Below are 22325 nucleotides of genomic sequence, written 5' to 3'. Positions count from 1 at the left end.
CGAAGATGCAGACTATACTGTATGCCATACTCTGACAACTTGAAAGTTGAAACCACAGTGAGACAGCTCCTCACAAATGGATACATTTTATGTGATGTGAGATACGCAAATGACAACCTGGCCGGACATAGTTGAGTACATCATTTATGCATTTTACATCATTCATAAAAAAAAAGAAAAAAAAAAAAAAAAAACCTTTAGTCTTACAAATCTGGAACCTTGGAGCAGCTTCGCTGATCTTACCAAGACTTCCCTAAAAAGGACACTTCAAAGGGTAACCCAAATCCTGCAGCACCAACCTATAAACTCACCATGAGAAAGCAACTTCACACTGCGGCGAACTTGAACGCATTCATCTGGAGTGAACTAGAGGTAAAGGTAAAGAGATGTTGAGTATTTGATGTCCCCATGTTAAGTAGCTATGTTTATTAGCTAAACTGTATGTCAACTATAGTTGTGTAGAATATGCCCACATTAATAAAGAATATAAAGAACTGATGTGCTTTTTTCTACTAGCTTTAAATGTGGCTCATTCAAAAAAAATTTTGACTTTTGAAAAACGATTTGTTTTATAATAAAGCAATAAGCCACTCAAGGGTGTGTGCTACGGTAATTTACCATGCTACAGGTGTAACTCTGTTTATATCGTATTTGACTGATATGCGTTCACAGTTGTGCATATATCAGCTATTCAATCTGATTTTACATCCAGAACTATCCATTTTACAAAAATAAAAACTTTAATGTTGCACATGTCTGTATAAATTACTATAAAAGAAAGACACAAGGCTATTTGAATTGTACACCCCCCGGCCTCATCACCCTGTCATTACAACAAACTCCAACTAGCATCCACTCTCAGCTAGAACGTGTACATCACTGCATGGAAAAGCTCAGTTGATAACAGTGACCTTCTAACCACTGTAGGGCACGAGGGTGATCCCCTCTGCCTGATAACCCACTCAACATGTGACCTCCGATCTTTCACACCCATTACTAACCCTGAGTGTGACCTCATGGAGGCTGCTGTCAGCAGTGGTGTGGGAGACACTTCTGGATAGTCCCTGTGGACACGGCTGTCAGCGGCAGTAAGTAAGCCCTGTTTTCTATCAGCCATAAATGCGAGTGTCGGTCTCATCTGAGTTCTTGCAGAGGAAGCTACTCAACGCCCAAACCTGTATCACTCAACTGCTCTTAAAGGAATTTTTGGAATTCTGACAGCTAGTCTTCTTTTAGGATTGATTACATTTGTGTTTACACAAGCACACGTGTATACACACACATGCAGGCACAGGCAAAATGCATACACATATTCTTTAGAAACCTGTCCCTCACAACAAGTAAGGATAAGATGGTTGACAGATCTGTTTCAGAAAGCTGTTCCTGTCCAAAGCAAACATACTACATCTTCTCCTAATCAAAATCCACACAGGTAGGTGGAAAATCAAAGTTTTTTAATTTTGTGAATATTTTATATCACAATACTCAGGAATCTATGTTTTTAGCTACATTTTTCACATGAATATTTTTAGGGAAAAAATAAATTAACAACCACTCAATAACTAGCTAACTACTAAACTACCATCCAAAATAGCAAACTACTTAACTAAGTTAGTTATGTAGTTAGTTAAGTAGGTTAGTATTTTGGTTGGTAGTTAGTTAGTAAGTTGGTTAGTTAGCTAGTTAAGCAGTTTGATATTTAGTTAGTTAGTTGGTTGGTTTGTTAGTTAGTAAGTGAGTGGTGGTCAATTTTTCCCCTCACAAACATTAATGAGAAAAATGTGCAAATAAAAATGGTGCAAACAGTTAAGTAGTTAGTTAGTTAGTTAGTTAGTTGGTTGGTTTGGTAGTTAGTAAGTGAGTGGTGGTCAATTTCTTTTTTCCCCAAAAAATACTAATGTGAAAAATTTACAAATGAAAAAAATGGTTAGTTAGTTGGTTAGTTAGTTTGTTTGTTTAGTAGCTACTAAACAAACAAACTAACCAACCAACGAACTAACATGACTCACCAACTTACTAACAACCAAAACAGCTAGCTAACTAACTAACTATTTGCATTACTAATTTTGTTTTGTTTTGTTTTGTTTTTGGTGAGGGGGGGACCGACCACCACTAAGTTAGTTAGTTAAGTAGTTACTTAAGTAGGTTGATATTTTGGTTGGTAGTTGGTTAGTTAGTTAAGAAGTTAGTTAAGTAGTTTGGTATTTTGGTTAGTTAGTTAAGAAGTTAGTTAAGTAGTTTGGTATTTTGGTTAGTTAGTTAAGAAATTAGTTAAGTAGTTTGGTATTTTGGTTAGTTAGTTAGTTAGGTAGTCAGTTAGTTAGTTAGGTAGTTAGGTAGTCAGTTAGTTAGGTAGTCAGTTAGTTAGTTATTTAGTTAGTTAGTTAGTTAGTCAGTAAGTGAGTGGTGGTCAATTTCCTTTTCCCCCAAAAAAATGTTTATGTGAAAAATCAAAACCATGGTTATGCTAGCTTAGTCAACTAAACTAACTAGACTAATTTGAAGGCTCAAGAAATGTTTGCAGGTGTTTTCAGCTGATTAGCTAAATTGGCATGTCACCATATAATATTTTTTGAGATAGTGAATTAATGGGTTTTTGTTAAATGTGAGCCACCATCATCACTAACTTACTAACAACCAAAATACTAAACAACGAACTACCCATTTTTGCATTTTTCACAAAAAAATAAAATGTTGGGAAAAAGAAATTGACCACCACTTTCTAACTACCAAACTACCAAACCAACTAGCTTCCAAACTAACTACCTATATCCACTACCATATCTCCATACCAATTATTTATATTTATGTGTGCATGTGCTTTGAATATAATACATTAAACATAAAGAGTCAAAATATTATTGTATCGTGACCCATATATTGATATAATCATTCTGCCAGGTCCCCGGTGATTCCCACCCCATACTATGAATAGGACACTTCTGGCTAGCCAATCACTATCCTCCAATATCATTTCAATCCAGCCCTGGATCAAGCCAATGAAAGATAGTCAGATGTTTTATCCACTGTTGTGTTCTGTCTGGCTCCTGTATCCTGCTGGACCATGCATGATGTCTATGCTTTTGTAGACAAAACTGGGCCAAGACAGATTATGACCGTAGAGCTGTTTCCTCTAAAGAAATTTTGTATGGTGGAATAATTGCCTAGAGCAGAAACAGCTGTCAGCATCCAGCTCTCACTAATCACTAAAAGTGTGGTTAATCAGATCACTGGGATGCTGTGTTTGCAATAACTGCCATGTGCTTGCATTGTTAAACCATTACCAAAACATGGAGATCTGTAAAAAAAAATGTGGCTGTTTGGAGTGGACTAGTATATCGCCATTCTACTATTACTATTTCTGCAGTATGTACTATACATACTGTGCACAGTATGCAAATTTGTTGTATGCATGGAATACCCGGATGACCTACTGTTTTGCCAAAAAATGCAGTATATCAGAGAGCATACTGTGCGGAATACTGTATCACACAATGCAATACACTAAAGACCTTCCATTTTCAGTGTAATGAATGAACCAGAAATAATTACAGACACAGTTTGAACATCTATTGTTTACTCAATATTTGTTTAGACTGCCAATAGACATTTTTATACAAGATGTAATATAAAAATGCAAAATAACTGTTTTAAACTGTTTTGTTTTGCATCTATATTTATCATATAATAATGACAACTGTTTCACTTAATATATATTTAAAAAAAAAAGCTGTATATCGTGTACACTGTACAGTATGCAGTAAGCAGTTATTCCATTCTGAACATAGCCAGTTCTGTCTCACGCATGTGTAAATAGTGCAACAATTACAATTAAAAGTAGCACAGAATGCAGGAACATTTCCTGAATAAACGCCCCCCTTTAAGAAGAATTTTTTTTTTTTTATTACAACAATTCCACTGTCCTGTGTCCAAGGACCACAGAGAGAGCTTTCAACTCCTCATGCAAGATCCCTCTCAGTTGGGCGTCAGCCAAATGCCTCACTCACCCAAAGCATGAGCAAACTAGTCATTAACAAAATGGTGCATATTAATTACAAACATTAATCATATGACAAATAATTGTTGTGATAATTGTGAAGCCACAATGTCTGTTTAATTTGTAATGTTATTACAAATAAAAATTTCATCACTCCTAACATTATGAGCCCACAAGGTAAATTTATGTTGGGTGATAAGCCACAATTTACAAGCTGCCCATGAGGTTGAAGCTGTGGCACAGAATATAGCACACTTGGCCATGACATGTATGAGAGCTGTTGGCTCATGGGGATGGGTTTGAATCAGGCCCAGACTTGTCCACTAAAAAAGCCCTAAAATTATTTTTTAAAAAAAGCTGCAAACAAAATGTTGAGATACTTCCTTAGTTGAGAGTGTGTGCATTTTAAAAAGTGCTTAACTTCACTAAAGCAAACACATTCAAACACAATGCATTCAGAGCAAAAAGAATGCAATGGAGGCGAGCTGTCATCGAGTTCGCCAGATAATGCTTTCCCTAATTTCAAGGTTTTACTTGAGAAATAAACCATAAAAGCTGAGAAATATATTGTCAGCTTTGTGTACGAAGGCTATTGTGTATGAGTGTCAAGCTTGCAAACGAGCAATTAGCAGGCAGAATATGCAGCTCTTATCACATGGATTACTCACAGCATCTGAGGAGAGTGAGACTAAGAGAGTGCTTTGTTAAACTAAAAGTAAATCTTCTCTGTGTATCTTTCAACAGTCAGCAAACCTCTCTTTTGTGAAGCCACGTCAAAATCCCCTTTTCTGCCTCTTTAGAAAATTCCCTGCAAGCCGAACCCCTTTGAGAACATTTGAAACAACTGTTATTAAAAGTGGTCTCTCATTCAGTCAGAGACTTCGAAATGCAGGGAATGTATTACCCTTAAGCAGGGACTGAAAAAGAAATGTTTTTCATTTCGGTTCATTCTAAGCAAAAACTGTATTTTTTTGTTCTGGTTTAGAAGTTCCACAGCCTCCTTTCCAAAAGGTTACAGGTTAGAACAAAATAAAAGAACGGTTAATAACGTTCTTTTTAAAATTACAGAACTCTGCACTATTGGGTGGGTGAAATACCAATTGCAGTGTTGCCAGAACTCGCAAGAGAAGCAAGCTACATGGTCTGTAAAAACAAGCACAAAGTAAGCCACTTGCCTCAACAAAATAAGCTAAAATAAGCAATACATTTTTTTTCCTGTGTGGTGGAATTATCGGCATAGAAATCATAACAAGCAGTTAATTAACAGTTCAGTATAATTTTATTTACAGATCTGGGGCCGGATTCACAAACGTTCTTAAGAAGAAAATTCTTCTTAACTACCATTTTCTTCTTAATTTCTAACTTAAGAAAAAAGTTAAGAATAATTTGTATTCCTGAAAAAACTTCTTAAGAAAGTTCTTATCCTTTTTCTTAAGATTGTATAACTTCACAGTTGTCTTAAGTTCTAAAAGGTAAGATGTTTATTGAATTAACTGGGTTGTTTTAAATATGATGCGTTCTATCATTTTGAGTCTGAAGTTGCAATGGGCTGTTTATGTAGAAATGTGATTTTGGACCAAAACACATTTCTGACTGTTCTGTGATTAATGATATTTATATTTTCAGCTTTCAAACCATGTAAATGTTATAACCACATTCAAACAATAAATGTTGTTTTGAGGCTTCTTATTGTGGTGACCAATCATGCTAATTCAAACTGATGCTTGCATATAGCGCTCTTTTCCCGCAATATTTAAAAACATAATAATTATAACATTAGAAAGTTAAGAATTTATTTTTCTTTTTTCCCTCCGGAACAATTGAAAATCACTGTGTTCAGGGGGCCTGGGTAGCTCAGTGGGTAAAGACTACCACCCCTGGAGTCGTGAGTTTGAATCCGGGTCATGCTGAGTGACTCCAGCCAGGTCTCCTAAGCAACCAAATTGGCCCGGTTGCTAGGGAGGGTAGAGTCACATGGGGTAACCTCCTCATGGTCGCTATAATGTGGTTCTCGCTCTCGGTGGGCCACGTGGTGAGTTGTGCATGGATGCCACGGAGAATAGCGTGAAGCCTCCACACGCGCTATGTCTCCACGGTAACGTACTCAACAAGCCATAAGTAAGATGCGCGGATTGACGGTCTCAGACGCGGAGGCAACTGAGATTCGTCCTGCACCACCTGGATTGAGGCGAGTCACTACACCACCACGAGGACCTAGAGTGCATTGGGAATTGGGTATTCCAAATTGGGGAAAAAAGGGGGAGAAAAAATAAATAAATAAACAAATAAAATCACTTTGTTCCAGTTCTCAGTTACTTTCCGCTAAAAATGTAGTTCCTTTTCAGTTTTCGTTTTCGTTCCTTGAACCGTTTTTAGTCCATGCTCTTAAGAGCAGTTCAGTTCTGCTTTGCTGAATAGGTTACTGGAAATTATAAAGGACATGTCACCATGTTCTCAGGCTTGGGTGATAACTTTCAAGGGAGCTGCCTTTTCCCTCCTTTTATTTGTCTCTCTTAGCAATTTGGCGCACACAGCATATTAACGGCAGTCGCCAAGAAAAGGGTTTCTTTTGCTAATGTAATGTTTATGTTTCAATTTGCATAACTATGTCCCTTTGAATTAAAACTTTGCTTCAAGCTTCTGAAAACATTTCTATAATAAAAGCTTATTGTTTAAGAGAAAGAGCTGTCCAGTAAATGCATTTCAGTGCCAAACTAACCAGTCTGTAACTCGCACCATACCATTTGTGCTGTAAGCATAATTGATATTTCAATCTGCTGAAGAGAGGTAATTTTTGCATGGCAGATGATAAAACAGGCAAAATCTCATATACTAATAATAGTATATAATATCATAGAGATTTAAAGAGGCCCTATTATGCTTTTTGAGATTTTACCTTTCCTTTAGTGTGTAATATAGCTGTTTGTGCATGTAAAAGGTCTGCAAAGTTACAAAGCACAAAGTCCACGCCAAAGGGAGTTACTCTCTCCCACAGAAAACACTGCTCCTGAACTGCCTGAAATGCCTGGTTTGCAGTCCGGCCATTACTTCCGTGACTTAGCTATATCACTATGTAACACATTTGCATAATGTCAGTCTAAGGGCTACTTCGGTTATGGTAAGGGGTGTAACATTTCCGACACATGCTCTAAGTGGTCGACCAATCACAACAGACTGAGCCAGCTGACCAATCAGAGCAGACTGGGCTTTTCGAAAAGGGGGGCTTTAAAGAGACAGGAGCTAAAACAGAGCGTTTCTGCAACATGATCACACGGGAGGTCGGCATGTTGTTTCAGATAGTTCTGATCAACTAGGATCGGCGACATTATACCGACTCATGTCCTCACAGACATGTCTGCAATGGCTCCAGCTCAATTACTTTCCCCTGTGGCCCACCCAGAAGCGTGTCACATCTTGATGTGTGTCACGTCAGCGGAAAATACCGTGGATCAAATCCCGTTGTGATCAGGGAGTAATCGCAATCGCATAATCAGTGACGGCCGTGCTGCAGACGTTACATTTTCACATCTAACATTACATTTTTCATACACTAATGATTAAGGTTAGGTATAGGTTTGGGTTGGGTTGTAGACTTTATAAAACAGTCATTCCTCATATGTACCTGTACAGCAGAATACAACTCGCTTCACGGACATTACACCCAAAATATTGCGCTCACACGTGACCACAAGCCCAAGAACACTTACCGCTTTGGCCACATGGGGCAGTGTTCCGAATTTCGGTAAGTATACCCCAATTTAAATAAAGAAAAGTCGACCTACTCTTTCTGATCTCACTGTGAGATCAGTCTGGTTTCAGACAGAGGGTGAAAAGAGGTGCTGCAGCAATGTACAATATGAGAAAAATCATGTGTTTTTTTTAACATTAAAGCATGTAAACCTATTCTAGTAGAATAAAATTATGAACCTGTAAATGAGCATAATATGGGCTCTTTAAGGGTGGGCTTTTTTTTTTTTTTTTTTACTTTGGCCAGTAAACATCCACCTAGTAATCATCAAAAACAAGCTAGCAACCACCTAGAAATGCCCCAGAAATGACCTAGAACTTCCTAGCAACCACATATCAAGACATTAAGAAACACTCAGGACACCTTAGCAATCGCAGAGCAATGTCCTGATAACCACAAGGGGCGGACTAGGCATCGAGAGCACTGGGCGTTTTCCCTGTGGGCCGCTGCTGCACAAGTACTGGCCTGTCCTAGAGGCCATATAGGTGGCCGCCCTGGGCTCCAACATGCCCTTAACAAAGCGAAAATTCAATATAATGGCTTTTATTTTGAAAAAATTGAATGGCTTTTATTTTGAAAGTATTTACACATCGGAGCTCATATCCGTGTGAGCACATTAACTCACGTGGACTTCATTTTTTGACATACAAATCACAATAATGGTATATTAAGTATAAGATGAGCTCTGAATAATCACAAAATGACAAATAACTGCAAGTTACAACATATACAAAAACAGCAACAAAAATAAATTCAGCAAACATTAAAGCTATGAGCAGTACATAGTCATTTGCATAATTTATTCATACTGCAAATCATTAATGGGAGCAGAAGTGCGGCTTGCTGAATAATGCTCATGCCTGATAAAAATGCAGAAAATAAGTCATGGATAATATTACTTTGTGGCTATTTGAGTATTTGAGGATTACTTTGTTTAAAGGATAACAGAAAAAGCACTTGTCAAAGCATAGGTCTTTTCACTTTTTCTCAAGAATAATCTGGGGAAGGAACTAAAACACTGCAGATATAAAGATGCAACAAACTCACATAGAGTAAAAATATCTGCAAAGATCTACACTTTAAGAGGTATGTTTATTACATATATTTATACTAGTTTATATTTATATACGTATATATTCTGGCCAAATTTGTTTTCATAGATTTTTTTTTTTCTAAATAAACATTTACACATAGTTATGTGAGTAATTGACATGAAATTGTAAGCTATCAGTGTCCTGCTGTGTGACACTTTCTTCATCTAACTATTTTAAACATTTTATGATCTTGTATAGCTATATATATATATAGTATAGCTATATATATATATAGTATAGCTATATATATATATAATAGTTTATTTGCACTTCTAGAAAAAAGTTGAAGAAATGCTGACTTGTCACAGCACGTAAAATACACGCTTCCCCTTGTACTTACATATACATTTTTACCTAACATCTGTATTTTGGGAAAAAAGTTTTCTGACATGGTATTTGTCTGAGTTATAAATTGCTTATTTTTAGTGCTTTCTCTAAACAACCCACTCATCACATTTACAGTGGCTTTATATGTTTTAAAGTTATGACAATTTTTCAACTGGTTGGGCCGTTGTCATGACAAGCAGTCAATAAAAATGTCTTTTTTCACCTCAAAAATTTGAAATTGATCCAGACAATGAAATCAATGAGCTGGTGTGTTATGGTTTGGTGTGGTGTGTTGCGGGCCGGGTTTGGTGGGCCGCTCTGGGCTAGAAAGTCCAGGGCCACTTTTTAGTCCCAGTCCGCCCCTGGTAACCACCCACAAAACCCTAGCATCGTGGCTGCAACTTTTGCAGGGAAAAGCACCACACATTTTCTTTAGAGAAAGTAAAAAATCTGTTGTCTTTCTACTTGACCAGAGAGGAAAAACTTTGAGATATTCTCACTGGCAGTTAACAGACAAAGTATGCAAGTGCTGGTGAAATTTGTTTTTCTTGAAATGTGATCAGTCACTTTTGACTATTATTTCCTCTTCAGCTTCTTCCTACAAACGTTGGGATCACATCTGAATGTGAAATAACAAAAGAGACATATTTTCCTCATTAGAGGCCCACTGAAAGCATCTCAGTCAAGGCCAGAGTTTGTATTCTATCCCCCCACAAAATACTTGCCTGAAGTGCTTGGCTTAGTGTTGGGAAAAAACAACAACAACAACAACAACAACAACAACAACAAAATGCTTAAACCAGCCTAAGCCTAAGTCTCAGCTGGTCTCCCAGCCTGGCTCAGACTGGTCTTTTTTCTTTTTGGTTTTTAGAGAGGTTTGGGGCACTTTTCAGATGGTGAAGCTGAGAGACCAGCAAAAGACCACCTTAACCAGGCTGGTGAGACTAGCTAGTTCACCTTAAACTGGCAAGCTGTTTTATCAGCATGGAGATAAATAATTAAACCTCAACACAGACTTTTTCCTCAAACATGCACATGGTTTTCAGACTTTGCAAATTAGTTATTTGCAATATTATATACATACAGTATGTGCAAAAAGACAATCCCCCCATATCAGGCTTTAAGAATGTTCCTTTTATTAGGCCATTAGGCATATGGAGTGTAGGGGTTGGAATATCAAAAATAATAATTATCAAAAATGTATTATTTACTTACAATTTATAATTTGCAAAGATGATACATATTCTGGCAAAAGTGGTTTAATAAATCAGTAGATGTCTGTCCAGCTCACTTTGAGTGACAGAGCACAGGGTCACAACCCCCAGCACAGATTCACTGGAGACACCACAGGGGTCACAGGATCAAGTATTCACTGCAATTTAATGAATCACAGGAAGACAGTGAAGGTGGAGTGACAGGTCTGCCTCATTAGATGACAATCAAAACCAAGGGCTGCATCTACACACCAAAAACACATCTACCTTAACAGACTGGACGGCAGGAGCCAAAAAGAAAATGAAAATTCTGTCATCATATACTTACTCGCATGTTGTTCCAAAGCTGTATGACTTTCTTTCTTTCATAGAAAAAAGGTGCAACGAAAGTGAATAGTGACTAAGACTGTCAGTCCCTAACATTTCCTTTTGTGTTCCAAAACAGGTTTGGAAAAACAAAAACGTTAGTGAACGATGGCAGAATTTTTATTCTTGTGTGAACAATTTCTTTGAAATCTGTTTGCAAACCAGATGTAATTAAACATTAAAGTATAAAATATTTACAATTATATATATATATATATATATATATATATATATATATATATATATATATACACACACACACACACACACACATATACACTATATTGCCAAAAGTATTCGCTCACCCATCCAAATAATTGAATTCAGGTGTTCCAATCACTTCCATGGCCACAGGTGTATAAAATGAAGCACCTTGGCATGCAGACTGCTTCTACAAACATTTGTGAAAGAATGGGCTGCTCTCAGGAGCTCAGTGAATTCCAGCGTGGTACTGTGATAGGATTCCACCTGTGCAACAAGTCCAGTCTTGAAATTTCCTTGCTACTAAATATTCCACAGTCAACTGTCAGTGGTATTATAACAAAGTGGAAGCGATTGGGAGTGACAGCAACTCAGCCACGAAGTGGTAGGCCACGTAAAATGACAGAGCGGGGTCAGCGGATGCTGAGGCGCATAGTGCCAACTTTCTGCAGAGTCAATCACTACAGACCTCCAAAGTTCATGTGGCCTTCAGATTAGCTCAAGAACAATGCGTAGGGAGCTTCATGGAATGGGTTTCCATGGCCGAGCAGCTGCATCCAAGCCATACATCACCAAGTACAATGCAAAGCGTCGGATGCAGTGGTGTAAAGCACGCTGCCACTGGACTCTAGAGCAGTGGAGACGCATTCTCTGGAGTGACGAATCACGCTTCTCCATCTGGCAATCTGATGGACGAGTCTGGGTTTGGCGGTTGCCAGGAGAACGGTACTTGTCTGACTGCACTGTGCCAACTGTGAAGTTTGGTGGAGGGGGGATTATGGTGTGGGGTTGTTTTTCAGGAGCTGGGCTTGGCCCCTTAGTTCCAGTGAAAGGAACTCTGAATGCTTCAGCATACCAAGAGATTTTGGACAATTCCATGCTCCCAACTTTGTGGGAACAGTTTGGGGATGGCCCCTTCCTGTTCCAACATGACTGCGCACCAGTGCACAAAGCAAGGTCCATAAAGACATGGATGAGCGAGTTTGGTGTGGAAGAACTTGACTGGCCTGCACAGAGTCCTGACCTCAACCCGATAGAGCACCTTTGGGATGAATTAGAGCGAAGACTGCGAGCCAGGCCTTCTCGTCCAACATCAGTGTCTAACCTCACAAATGCGCTTCTGGAAGAATGGTCAAAAATTCCCATAAACACACTCCTAAACCTTGTGGAAAGCCTTCCCAGAAGAGTTGAAGCTGTTATAGCTGCAAAGGGTGGGCCGACGTCATATTAAACCCTATGAATTAAGAATGGGATGTCACTTAAGTTCATATGCGTCTAAAGGCAGATGAGTGAATACTTTTGGCAATATAGTGTATATATATAAAAAAAAAAATCTTTTTTTTTTTGCACTAGAACTTTTTAAACCGAATCCTGAACAATTTTTTCCCCATTCTCTGAATGGTCCGTGAGTTATCTTTAAAAAAAAAAGAAAAAAAAAAAAGATAATAATAATAATAATAATAATAAAAAAATAAAATAATATTAATTATGGATCATTAAAGTACAATGATTTGAAGTTCCTGGCGTGTATGTTTTTGTGCCAAAAATTTGGTATGAATAGGCTGTTAGAGAGCCATAATAATTCTCTTGTTGGTAATACAGACAAACTTGCTATCCTTCTCTTCGCTGCAGGAATTACACCATTACAGTTTCAATATATCACCTTAAGACTGTTTATACTGCAACCTCATTCTAGTCTTCAACTCATGCAATATGAGCAGTGCACAAAGAGCAACCTAAGTACCACAATGCATAGCACACTTCCTTCATAGAGTGGCTGTACTGTATTTCATAGTTGAGTGTCTGTTGCCGCCACAAATCAAGCTGTGGCTTGTATTTAAACATTAGTGGCAGAATGTGTGGAGGCAGCTGATTAAACCCTTGAGTTGACTTGAATCATTCTTCTGTCATTTGGGAATGAAGGCACACATATCAACTGTTAAGAGCCACACAATGGACTCTAACTAAGACCCAGTCCCTGGTGTGAAACTGAATAGGTTTGGAAATCACTTATGTTTAAATTGCATGTATGCACCATTTCCTCATGCCCTCCAAGGGAAACATGCAAGCTTGGCAGTTAATTGCAGCCAAATCACAGCCTTTTCTTCAAAAGAGAGAAAAACAGAGCTTAAAAGAGAATGGAGAAAAGTTACCAGCCATAAATATTATTTTTTTGGGTGAACAATACATTTAAACCATGAGTTGTGTTGAACATTTATTTGAATCGCAAGAGCCAGTTTTGTCTTGCATTTAGCACTTGGTGAGTGTTAATTTTGGACACTGGAGAAAACAACATTTTTGCCCGTCCGCACCTTCCAACAGCTATAATCTCCAATGCTGTACAGTTGGAACCATTATATGCCATTTAAACTGGATCAAGAGCTAGCAAATGTTCCGGGATTCTTCTCAGCAGACAGAGCGACATTTTCTCTGTGATTGTCGCTGGAAGTGTAAACTGAACCGCATTCTGCCTAATGTGTCCCAGCTGCTGGAAGACGGCATGGTCTGTGCTATGCTGGGGCTGGTGGGAACGAAGTCTACAGGGGGGTGACAGCAGCTGTGCCTCTGTGTGTGTATGTACACTACCTTTCAAAAGTTTAGGGTCACTTACTCATTCTTTATTTTATTTTATTTTTTCACATTTTAGAATAATAGTAAAGTCATCACAACTATGGAATAATAGAAATGGAAATATGGGAATTATGTTGTGACAAAACAAAATCCAAAATAAATCAAAACTATGTTATATTTTAGCATCTTCAAAGTGTCCACACATTACCAAGATTTAGCAGAAATGTACTCTCTCAACCAACTTATTGAGGTATCACACTTTTTAAACAGTATTGAAGGAGTTCCCATCTATATGATGGGCACTTAGTGGCTGCTTTTCTTAATTATTCGGTCCAAGTCATCCATTTCAAAATGTTTTTTTTTTTTAATAAAATTTTAGTTTTGTAATTAAATAAATTAATATTTTGGCACAATTATATTTTTGTCTACAAAACTAATTTCAAACATTTATGCATAAGCCTTCAGATCAAAAGGTTTTTAAGATCATGAGAAACATTTCAGGCAAGTGACCCCAAACATTTGAATGGTAGTGTATATATAGTTAAAGTCAGAAGTTTACATACACCTTAGCCAAATACATTTAAACTCAGTTTTCACAATTCCTGACATTTAATTGTAGAAAACATTCCCTGTCTTAGGTCAGTCAGGTTTGTAGGCCTCCTTACTCGCACACGCTTTTTCAGTTCTGCCCACACATTTGCTATCGGACTGAGGTCAGGGCTTTGTGTTGGCCACTCCAATAACTTGACTTTGTTGTCCTTAAGCCATTTTGTCACAACTTTGGAGGTATGCTTGGGGCCATTGTCCATTTGGAAGACCCATTTGCGACCAAGCATTAACTTCCCGGCTGATGTCTTGAGATGTTGCTTCAATATATCCACATAATTTTCCTTCCTCATGATGCCATCTATTTTGTGAATTGCACCAGTCCCTCATGCAGCAAAGCACCCCCACAACATGATGTTGCCACCCCCATGCTTCACAGTTGGGATGGTGCTCTTCGGCTTGCAAACCTCACCCTTTTTCCTTCAAAAATAACGATGGTCATTATGGCCAAACAGTTACATTTTTGTTTCATCAGACCAGAGGACATTTCTCAAAAAAGATCTTTGTACCCATGTGCACTTGCAAATTGTTGTCTGGCTTTTTTATGGCAGTTTTGGAGCAGTGGCTTCTTCCTTGCTGAGCAGTCTTTCAGGTTATGTTGATATAGGACTTATTTTACTGTGGATATAGATACTTGTCTACCTGTTTCCTCCAGCATCTTCACAAGGTTCTTTGCTGTTGTTCTGGGTTTCATTTGCACTTTTTGCACCAAACTACGTTAATCTCTAGGAGACAGAATGCTTCTCCTTCCTGAGTGGTGTGATAGCTGCGTGGTCCAATGGTGTTTATACTTGCGTACTATTGTTTGTACAGATGAACGTGGTACCTTCAGGCTTTTGGAAATTGCTCCCAAGGATGAACCAAACTAGTGGAGGTCCACAATTTGTTTTTCTGAGGTCTTGGCTGATTTCTTTTGATTTTCCCATGATGTCAAGCAAAGAGGCACTGAGTTTGAAGGTAGGCCTTAAAATACATCCACAGGTACACCTCCAGTTGACTCCAATTAGCCAATTAGCCTAACTGGCTAATTCCCTAAAGGCTTGACATCATTTTCTGGAATTTTCCAAGCAGCTTAAAGGCACAGTTAACTTAGTGTATGTAAACTTCTGACCTCCTGGAATTGTGATATAGTCAATTAAAAGTGAAACAGTCTGTCTGTAAACAATTGTTGGAAAAATTACTTGTGTAATTCACAAAGTAGATGTCCTAAACAACTTGCCAAAACTATAGTTTGCTCATTTGAAATCTGTGGAGTGGTTAAAAAAAAATGAGTTAATGACTTCAACCTAAGTGTATGTAAACTTCAACTGTACAGTGTGTGTGTGTGTGTGTGTGTGTGTGGCTGCACTGAGTTACTGAAGTCATCACTGTAGGACATTATCAGACATACTCTCTGGAATAAACTTCCCCAAGTGAAGACAATCAGAGAATTTCTGAAGACACTTAAAAAATAAAATAAATAATAAAACAAAATCAATGGACAAATCCACCAAAGCTACAATTCAAAACAAAACTCCATGTGTGGCCTTTTAAAGAGGTGCATGCTGTTATGTGAAACTGCACACAACAAAAGCAGCCAGACTAAACATAGACACACTAAGCCAGACAAAACAGTCACCTATTGTTTTACACTGAATAGCCGCCATGATACCAACAGCACAGAGCTCGTACTTGAATCCTTGAAGAGACTACATATTAATATACATTATATACATATAAATAAAAATATATGTGACTAAAGAGAGCATTTTATAAATAAATAAATGTAAGAATAAATGCAATAAATAACTACATAAATGAATAAATAAATGTTTTAATATAAAAATTTATGAATTATTATGAATGAAATGAAATTAAAAATAATTAATATCTAAATAAATAAATTATAAATGTAATAAAATAAAAAGTATAATATCATAAATATACATATTAATTAATTTATTTCATTATAAAACTAAAATGTAATTAAAAAAAAAAAGTTTTTGAAATTGATGACTTGGACCAAATAATAAAGAAAAGCAGCCAATAAGTGCCCAACATAGATGGGAACTCCTTCAATACTGTTTAAAAAGCATCCCAGGGCGATACCTCAAGAAGTTGGTTGAGAAAATGCCAAGAGTACATGTCTGCAAATTCTAGGCAAAGGGCGACTACTTTGAAGATGCTAAAATATAACACAGTTTTGATTTATTTTGGATTTAGTTTAGTCACAACATAATTCCCATAGTTCCATTTATGTTATTCCATAGTTTTGATGACTTTACTATTATTCTAAAATGTGAAAAACAATTCTAATAAAGAATGAGTAATTGTTTCAAAACTTTTGACCGGTAGTGTATATATATAAAATATGATTTATATAATTATTGTATTATACAATAATGTTGTAATAAATTATTGTATATATTATTGTATAACTATTATTGATTATTGACTTTATTAAATCTATTTTTATTAATGTTATTGATATAATATAATAATACAAAAATATAAAAACAAATAATTATATTTTATTACAGATACTCATACTTTTGGTCAAATATTTATTTATTAGTTTGTATTGTTGATTTTTGTAGGTTAAATTCACTCGCTATTGATAAGTGTTGCAAAAAGATCATTTAAGGCGCTGTTTACGAGTAAGTGAATGAAAGTGCTCTATCCATGCTGGTTGATGTGGGTTGCTACTTTGGACACATACTGTATGACACATACCAAGTGTGTATGTTGGGCAAGTATGAAGCTAGGAGGTCGGTGCTGGTGGGGTGCCTGTTCCAGATCCTCAGAGGTTAAATACAGAGGGGCTGTATCACAACCCTGTTCTGCCCGGCTAGGCTTGAAAACAACAAGTCAGCCAAGTGCTAAACGTAAGTGACAAATGCCGTCTGACTCAAATCACCTTCCATCAGACCGGCCTCCAACCTCATGACTGCTGATGTCAACCACCCAGAGAGAGAAAGAGACAAGTGGAGAGGCAGAGGCAGAGACGAAAACTGCCAGGACCCACATTGATCCAATAGTGTCATCGACATATGTCTGATCACTGTTGTGGGGTTGAAAAAAAAATTGGTTTCTCTAGGCATGTAGTCAATACATCAACCAGATCTGCACAACAAATTTTCAGCATTTATAAAGAAAGATGTATCCAAATATTCAAGATTGGGCGTCTAACTGAAACAATGTACAGTAAGAAACTATTAAAGGGATGAATCTAGAAAACAGCAACAGTTACTACCAAACAAAAGCAGGTTTAAGGTAACCATGCGAGACAACAATCTGATGCTTAAAGGAATATTCAGGGTTCAATACAAGTTAAGCATAATCGACAGCATTTGTGGGATAATGTTGATTTCCACAAAAACGTATTTTGACTCGTCCCTCCTTAAAGAAAGCAAAAATCAATGTTACAGTAAGGCACTTACAACGGAAGTGAATGGGGAACATTTTTGGAGGGTTTAAAAGGCAGAAATGTGAAGCTTATAATTTAAAAAAAGCATTTGCATTAATTTTTCTGTTAAAACGCATATATTATTTGAGCTGTAAAGTTGTTTAAATCGTAATATTAAGTAATTTTAGGGTTTGTTGACATAATATTGTCATTGCAACAAAGTTCTAAAATTGGATATAACTTTACACAGAAAAGGTTAATAAGTGATTTCTCATTCATGTTAACATGCATATTGTTTATACCTGTTAATCTGTGCACCCTTGTTTTGACCACAAGCCAAAACAAGGGCTGTAGTTCATCACTCATTTGTATTACAAACATAATTGTGATCTATTTTGAAAGAAGACACATGAAAGTTTGTTGTCCAACAGAAAAATAGTTAGAATAGCTCAAATTTATTGTAAAGTTATTGACAAGTTATTTCCATAGTATATTTATATAAAATAATATATGAAACTGACCTTCTTTGGGCATCGAAACACAATGGAGCTAAAGCCAAAAGTCTGATAATGTTCTATTTAAAATTTGAGGATGATAACTTTAAAACTTGTTGTTATATGTTATATGAAACATTTTCCAAGACCATGTCTTATAAATATGACCGCATGTAGCATTAGCCGATAGCATTAGGGCCTAAATGCAGAATGGTAAACAGGACAAAATACACATCATCTAGTGCATATTTCTTACTTCCAATCATAATTGAGTTGGTATAGCAGTGTATTTTACTGATGTCATCTGGATTCCATTCATATAATGAGGCAGAAAGCAGATTATTTATAGAATATCCAGCCTACAGTTGATAGCAGGGATGCCGCAATTATTCGGTTTTACTATTAACTGCAATTAAAAATGTCACAGTTAATTTAACCGTTAGAATTTAGAATCCACGGTTAAAAACTGTGAAATGCTTTATTTACACGTGGCAAAAAAAAAAAAAAAAAAAAAGATAACACATATATATATATATATATATATATATATATATATATATATATATATATATATAATGAATAAATAAATAATATAAAAGTTTTTCATAAGATTTTGTATGCTTACATGTGAAAACTCTTGCGCCTGTGTGGGTACTAGAGCTGTTGCTATAGTTACGGATGGTGGCCGCATGATGCTTTAATGGCTAGGTGTTGCAGACTGAACTGAACTTTCAGTTCATGTGAAACTGAAGCTTAAACACACGAATTCCAAAATATAAAAGGAATTTGATCTCATATCCACCAAAAAAAGCGGCTGTTTGGGAGCATTTAAATGACAGACTGAAGACGATGGATGTAAAACATGGAGACAGATGTCCTAGAAAGATACACATTCTACAAACTGGTTGAGAATGCTCCACTAGTTGTCCAACAACAAACTAGTAAGTTTAATAATTTTAGCTGTGGTGATTTTAAAGTGATGAATTAAAGATGCCACTTTTTGTAATGTTTAAGCGTGCTAACAGCGTGCGGTGCATTGCATGTAGTTACTATCAGCAAGTAAACTTTGAAAAGTTGCATCTTAAATCGTCCTCATTATTTAAAGAATTGCTTCTGTTCAAATTCACCGCATTCAACAATAAATGCCAATTTTAGTCATGATCGGACTTTAAATCGCCTGCTAGAAGCAATGTTCCTGTTATTTTGCATAGACCAAAAGTTTATTTGTAATGTTGTGGAGAGTATTTTTATCGAGTCTGTTGCCGATTCTTTATGTTGGGGTGTCTGACAGACAACTGATTGCTTTAATAAATTGATGCTGAAGAAAAAACTGATGGATGCCATGAGCTAGGCAACATGTTGCGCACACACAATCTTACAGTTATGCACTTTTGAAGCACTCTGGTTACACTGAAGCACATCACTGAGCTCGGGATGTGCATACGGTCCCAGTTGCCTCTGCGTCTGAGACCATCAACCCGTGCATCTTATCATGTGGCTTGTTGAGTGCGTTGCCACGGAGACATAGCGCGTGTGGAGGCTTCATGCCATCCACCGCAGCATCCGTGCTCAACTCACCATGCGCCCCACTGAGAACGAACCACATTATGGAGACCACGAGGAGGTTACCCCATGTGACTCTACCCTCCCTAGCAACCGGGCCAATTTGGTTGCTTAGGAGACCTGGCTGGAGTCACTCAGCATGCCCTGGGATTCGAGCTAGCGAGCTCCAGGGGTGGTAGCCAGTGTCTTTTACCACTGAGCTACCATGCCCCCACCTCCTATTTATTTTTTTGGTGTATTTATCAGTTTTCTTATTGTAGGGCTGCCCTTAGCGACATATATATCCCCCAGAAATACATCCACTTAGACGTTCAATTGTTGCATTTTTTGCATCAGTGCTGTTGCATAATCAATTTTTTCTCAGACGGTAATCTAACCATCAAAAACTCACACCGCGGCATCGCACTGATAGTTACAGAACTGTCAATAAACATATACAATATATCAGAGACTGCATGGAAATAAAAGATAAATCATTTTTTTATGTGTCTTTTTATTTACAAGTCTCAACAGTTAATCCATTAGTTTCATGATTTATACGTAATTTATCCTACTATGGCATGGTATGGGGAAGTTCCTTATCATGTGGGCACTGAGGTAGGGTCGTGTCTAGAAGGGACCCTCTCTCGTCAACTTCTCGCGCATGCGTATTCTGTTGCATTCACCTGTGCTTTTTTGCTCGCATCTCAGCATATTAATGATGGAAAGCATTAGAAAGGTCAATAATATCAATAATATAACATTATTATTATTATTTTCATTATCATTATCATAGAGTGACTATTTGCACAAGGTGTAAATACCTGCCACATTTTATTTGCATTGAATAGTTCTCCTTGAGTGTCTATGCTCCTTGAGTGTCTATGCAGTGGCTTAGTGTAATAAGACGGTGTAAATGTGCTTTTTCTATGCGGATGACCTGGGTTCTAATCTTCCTTTTGACCCAGTTTTCCCCATCTTGTTTCCTGTCTCCACTCTTAAAATGTAATATAAAGGTTGATAGTCTTGCAGTGATAGGTTGGTGTAGGGTGTCTGTGGCACTCTAAATAAACACACAGCACTGATGCCCTGTTAGTATTTAATAAGTGGTGCAAATAGTATCTGTCTTACACTATTTGCACTTGGTGAAAAGATGTTGCTATTTACACTAAGTGCAAATAGCCTCTGCCTTGTTATTATTATTATTATCGGGAAATCCTGTTGTCTTCTTGAAATCTCATATAACATCCCATGTTTCTTGGATACAGTAATATTTTGACATAAGTTCATGTTAAGGCACATATTACTTAAAATCTTAGATTCTGTTATTGTGACTTAATTGACATTAATAGTAATTCATGAATTAAAAAGTGGTTGTGTTGAAAAAAACTAGCTTCTGTGTTTTGTGTTCCGCAGCTTGCGCTCCTTTCCAGTCGAACTGCAAAGAATAATGTGAACAAATGTGTCCCCAATCAAGATATACATCCACTGAAGTGCGGATGCAATCTTTGTTTATTAAAATATAAAGTTGCATCTGAGTGGATTAGATCCCAGGGCTTCTTATACAAGAGGTGAATATATTACCACTTGACCACCCAGTCAGATTTTCAACAACTGAGCTGATGGATGTACTTCTCCAATGAACAATATCTCATGACCGAAAGTAGCAGACATAGAGCTAAAGTTATCAAATTTATTATGTGAAATATTTATAGCTTGAATTGATCATCAAAACTGACTGTTCATCGAAATAATCTTTTACGAGTGCTCCTCACTGATATGTGACTTCAAATTAATGCAGTGTAAGAATCTCACGAGATTGACCATAGAGGGATCCCCCTTCTTGACACGACCCTAAGGTAGGCATGATGTCATAGCAAGTCTTTTTTGCTTGAAGATATTTGGAATGAGAAATGAACATGAGAGCCTTTAGCTTCCTGGAGGATTGTAAATCATCAAATGAGAGTATTACAGCGTGTCAGCACATCACACCTCATAATTTAGTGGAAAATGGACATAAATAATAATTCTTCATGAAGTAAATATGAGAATCCATCAATATTTCTGTAAATGTGCACACTTCTGGACTAAATTTTCAATTGGATGTTGTTCACTGAAGCCTGCTTGGGACAAAACAGTGGGATTTTACATAATTGAAAAGGTACGTGTTTCATAACAGCGGTTTCATTTTCATAACTCTCGCTTTGATATTTTGACATACTGACATAAATTAAGAAATTACTCCGGCAGTAACATTTCTACTGTAAAAAACATTGATACCTGAGGCTTAGAACTTTTTAATTATATATAGTTTGTCAAGATTAATTACGTTCTTTACATTAAAACTATAGAGTAACATTGAACAATTGTAAACAAAGAACGCTTCAGAACGTGGGCGCCCTGGAAAACGTTAACAGGTTATGTCTTGTGACTATACTTTTGAAACCGTGAGCATTTGAACATTTACGGATTGGCCCCATTCACTTTCATTGAAAGTGCCACACTGTAGCCCAGTTTTTTGCTTTTTTTAAAGAAAAGGAGGGGCAAGACAAAATTAATTTTAATTTTAAAATTAATGTTGATTGAGCTTAACTTGTATTGAACCCGGAATATTCCTTTAAATAAGACCAACTTCATTAAAAAGATAGTTCACCTAAACAAAATTGTTACAGAACACAAAAGAGCAGCTTTGGCATTCTCACAAATTCTTCCTTTTGTGACTTGTGAAAGTTGTACAGGTTTGGAACAGCATGAGGGTGAGTAAATGATGACAGAATTTT

At 36.9% G+C, this 22325-nt stretch overlaps 1 protein-coding gene across 2 annotated transcripts in view; it reads right to left on the bottom strand.

Moving 5' to 3' along the window:
* Window positions 1-22325, bottom strand: part of LOC127428944 (retinoic acid receptor RXR-alpha-A-like) — a 162327-nt gene that overhangs the window by 41878 nt on the left and 98124 nt on the right. The window lies entirely within an intron of this gene.

This window comes from Myxocyprinus asiaticus, chromosome 38 (assembly GCF_019703515.2).
Source record: "Myxocyprinus asiaticus isolate MX2 ecotype Aquarium Trade chromosome 38, UBuf_Myxa_2, whole genome shotgun sequence".
Lineage (NCBI taxonomy): Eukaryota > Metazoa > Chordata > Actinopteri > Cypriniformes > Catostomidae > Myxocyprinus > Myxocyprinus asiaticus.
The sequence above is the reverse complement of the archived record's forward strand: the minus strand, read 5'-3'. Positions and strand labels throughout refer to the sequence as shown.